Here is a 4,887-nt window from a genome sequence, read left to right on the forward strand (position 1 = left end):
AACTCACTCACTGTCATGAGAACAGCATGGGGGAAATCTGCCCCCATGATCCAGTCACCTCCCACCAGGCCCGTCCTCCAATTCAACGTGAGATTGTGTGGGGACAAAAATCCAAACCATATCAAACAGTAAACAACAGTAAACGTAGTATATCCACAATGGACTATGATTTGGAAAGAAAAAGGAATTAAATACTGATACATAGTACAACATTGACGAACCTCAAAAACATTATGAAAGAGGACAGTCACCCAGACTGCATATTATATGATTTCATTTTCATTTCATTGTATGAAATATCCCAGATAGGTAAATCTAGGGAGAATGCAAAGATTAGTGGTCGCCCAGGGCTGGGGGTGAGGGGGTGCAGGTTGGAAGAAATAGTGAGTGACTGTTAGTGGATGCACAGTTTCTTTTTGGGGGTGATGAAATATTCTAAAATTGAATGTGGTGATGGTTGCACAACTCTGAATATACACACAAAAAACCCACTGAATTGTGCACTTTAAAGAGATGAATTATGTGGTATGTGAATTTTATTATTTGTATTTCTTTACACATACCAGTCATCTTCTATTTGGGCGACAGTTCTCAATTAGGATATAAAAGGATTCAGCAGTGATGGAGTTTCTCACAAAGGGGTGATGGGCCAAGGAGGTCATGGTCAGAAGGGCAGAGTGCACCCTTCACTGGCCCCTCTTGGGTGTTACTTGCAGAGTTGCTCACAGTTGAGCTCTTTGTAAGAAAGAACATAGAGGAAAAGCTGTAAGCTGCCAGCCATAGAAACCCCTGCAATGCTGCCTTCCTTCATGTGAGGTACTTGTTCTAATGCGGATAGTAACTTCTTTGAAATGCTCCAACCATGCCTTTCGAGGTGAAACCCCACATCAATAGCCAGCTTGGCAGCTCCCCAAGTTAGGCATCCATGACTTTCCTCTCTTTCACTGGTATGACCGATGCCACCTTGGAGTCCTGGTTCTCCACCATTGGTCATGTGAATTACCATTGGTAACAGCTCAATAAAGCTGTCATTTAAAAAGAAGAGTGAACTTTTCTAGTAGAGATACATGTCAATAATGACAACACACTCTGGTTGGTCCCATGTCATAGGCTGTATTAATTTACATGTTTATTTTTCAGCTCCTCTACCAAGGAACCACAAAGTAGTCATCTTTGCATCCCCAGGACCCATGAAAGTTCATCCCTAAATGTTGAATGCTCCATAGATTGGTGGCCTGCTAGCTGGCAACTTGGGAAAATTAAATGCAAGAGAATTGAATCCTCAGTGAGTGCTCCTTTGTACACATGGGATATTGAAATTTCTGTAAAGCAAGCCTTCACATAAGAAACACACTTTACAGTGTGAAAATGCCAAAGTTGATTTAAAAATAAAATAGAAGAAAGGACAAATAGATGCTTTTGCAAGCATTTATGCAGTGTTGAAATTCAAACAGCTCATATAAATGATATGCTATCAGCATTTATTTGGGGGGTACTCTGGCATGGGTAGGGTGAAATGAAGTTTTTTAAAGCAAAATTTCCATAAAGTTTTGACTGAAGGTATCATGTTTTTCCCCAGTTAATCTTTCGGGGTCAAGCATTGCTTTTCTTTGTTGTGCCAAGAACCTCCAACTTCTCAGTTAGGTTTAATCTTCTCAAAAAGTATACTCTGAGTATTTGGTGGGTATGAATGTCTCTGAAGGTATTCAATGGAATATGCTGGTAAAAAGAGCTCTTTGAGGCTTCTAGTTCTATGAATTTCTACTATTCCATTTTCATAAACTCCCCATGCTTGAGCTGCTCTGAATGAAAACTTGACAACTCAAGCCTATCTGCAAGAAAAACTTCTTTATTCAACACATAATGTAGCCAGGGAAGATTTTTCTTTTTTGATAATTGCAATGGTGTTACTGTCCAAAAGGAGTCTTGTTCTCTTAGAATGAAGTTCTCAAAATATAGATTACAGAAAAAAAAATTGAAACCTCACTGAGATACTATTTCTCATTTCTCGGAGGGCCAAAAAAATCATAAAGAAGGACACCATACTCATTTCTGCTGACAATACTAAGTGGTATAATCTTTATAGAAGAGAGTTTGACAATAGCTAGAAACATTATATGCATTTGCCTTTTGACTCATCAATCCCACTTCTAGGAATCTATTCCAAAGATTCTCTCAAAATAAGAAATTCATATACACAAGGCTTTTTGTGGTAACACTACTAGTAAGAGCAAAAAACTGGGAATAGCCCAAATGTCCATCAACAGAGAAATGGTTGAATAAAGTACCTTCATGTGTTGGAGTACTATGTAGCTGAAAAAAAGAACAAAGTTTTCTATGTACTGGTATCAAGTGAGAATAATTTTTTACTGGTATCAAGTGAGAATAATTTTTAAGTGCAATCCAGATGCAGAAAATATGTATAATGAGTTACCTCTTCTCTGTGAAGGAAAAAACAACAAATATTTACTATATTTATTTGCTTACATAAAAAAACAATTGAAGGACAAATCCAAACTAAAAAATATTACTGTGGGAGAGGGAGGCAACAGAGGAGGGTACAGGTATGACAGCTAGACTTTCTGTTTATCTGATGGTACCTAGGAATTATTATTAATATTTTTAGATATGATAATGATACTGTAGTATGTTTAAAAATTGCCTTATCTTCAGTGATATAAACTAAAGGCTTTTTAAAAGATAAAATTATGTGATATCTGGGACTTTTAAAAACTTTTAATTGCACTTATTTATTTATTGTCTTGAGACAGAGTCTCGCTCTGTCACTCCGGCTGGAGTGCAGTGGCTCGATCTCGGCTCGTTGCAACCTCCCAGGTTCAAGCGATTCTCCTTCCTCAGCCTCCTGAGTAGCTGGGATTACAGGCATGCACCACCACGCCCAGCTACATTTTGTATTTTTAATAGAGAAGGGGTTTCACCATGTTGGCCAGGCTGGTCTCAAACTCCTGACCTCAAGTGATCCACCCACCTCGGCCTCCCAAAGTGCTGGGACTATGGGCGTGAACCACCGCGCCAGGTCTTAACTGCATTTATTTTAATGCTGAATTTACTCCCATGCCATAAGTTTGTGTTTCTTCAGTTTCTTCTGGGATATCTTTTTCTTCTGGGCAACCTCTTCTTTTGGTTTAGGAACAATTTGTTCCTTTTCAGTAAGGATCATCTCGATGTGGCAGGGAGAGCTCACGTATGGCTTAATCTAACCATGAGCTCTGTAGGTTCGGCAGCACATCTTAGATACTTTGTCCACTTGGATATGCTCAATGACCAGAGAATCTGCATCTAAACCCTTAAGCTCAGCATTACTGTCTGCATTTTTAAACATGTGCAGCAAAAATTCAGCACTCTTCTTGGGTCACCAACCTTGTGTCCAGCCCCACTGCTTGGCCTGGGCACACCTACCAACTCCACCACTGTAACTTGGAATGGTACACACCGTTTCTGTAAAGTGACATCTTTCAGATACTTCGTGGCTTTTCGTATATGCACAGCCTTGATGGCCTGGGCAGTTTCACGAGTGTTCTTAAAGCGAACATGAAAATTTGAACCTTTTGATTTGTATGATCGTGTGGGGTTCTACAGGTCAAGGGAATAGCAAACCATTTTCACAGATTACCTCAGGTTGTACCACTTAGTATTGCCAGCAGAAACACTTAGGGGAAGAGCTGAGACTTTCTTTAAAATAATTCACTGGGGATGGAAGGGAAAGTAGGTTGAAGTACAGAAGAAACAAGAATGGCCAGGTGTTGATAATTGTTGAATTTGGTTGATAGCTACATAGATGTTCACTTTATTTTTACTTCTTTTTAATGTTTGAAGATTCCCTAAGTAAATTAATATGTGTCATGAACTCTAGCTTTCCTCTTTCTTGACTTCTGATAATTTACCTAGAATATTATTTAATGCTTCTGAATCTATGCTTGTCCCATGAGCTGTAATATTAAATGAGCTAATGATCATGCCATCTTTCTTTGCTAGTTCTACTAAACTGCTTTCCATGCGTTGAAAGGAAATATTTTCATTACAACAATGACCAACCAGAAGGCAAAATAATTTGTTGATTGCGATTGGCTTCCGTCAGCTATTTTCTTTGTGATTGAAAATTACGTTCGCAGCTTAATAGAACCACTGGAAATGGGAGGCTCCTTCATGTCCATCCATGCCTGACTTCCATTGCCAGGTGGAAAACAAGCCCTTTTGCTGTTTGAGGAGCTTGTCAGCATAACTCCTAGAGATGTCAATGAATCTTGCTCCAGTCCCTCAGCATGGAGTTCAGAAATGTTCTTTGGACAACACTGTGCTAGCCTGGATTCCAGGATGCTGAGGCAGCCTTTCATTCAGGTCTGGGTGTACTGGTAGGGTACCCCATATCCTTGCAGGTTCTATATACAGTGTCCTGTATGACTCTAAGATGGAAAATGTGAACCTGGTGTAGGTGAGATGATCTCTGACATATATAGAGATTAGGCTACCTACAAGCCCGCCTCAGCAATAGATGGTTAGGTTTCCAGGAAATGTAATGGGACCCTTATTTTCTCAGATTTTATACCCAATGTGTACACCTCTCTCCCGTGAGGATTTTATGACCCAGATCTGGGCTTTTCTTTAAAAGAATGCATTGGGGATAGAAGGGGAAAAGTGGGTTGAGGTATAGAAAAAAGAAGATAATTTAAAATTAATTAAAATTGAAAAGGTATTTGCTCAGTGGCACTAGCCACATTTCAAGCACTCAGCAGCCATGTGGCCAGTGGTTACCGTCTGGTCAACATGGAAAATTCTGTAGGGCAGCTCTGACCTGGAAGCTTGCACTGAGAATCTTGATGGTTTTTCACTTGAACTCCAGCTGAATTGACTTCCTTCTTTAACCTT

General features: G+C 39.6%; 1 pseudogene; it reads right to left on the reverse strand.

Annotated features, from left to right (window-relative positions):
* Positions 1–3,067: 3,067 nt before the first annotated feature.
* Positions 3,068–3,621, reverse strand: LOC116468061 (large ribosomal subunit protein uL22-like; annotated as a pseudogene).
* Positions 3,622–4,887: the final 1,266 nt, after the last annotated feature.

Source organism: Hylobates moloch, unplaced genomic scaffold (genome assembly GCF_009828535.3).
Source record: "Hylobates moloch isolate HMO894 unplaced genomic scaffold, HMol_V3 SCAFFOLD_5, whole genome shotgun sequence".
Lineage (NCBI taxonomy): Eukaryota > Metazoa > Chordata > Mammalia > Primates > Hylobatidae > Hylobates > Hylobates moloch.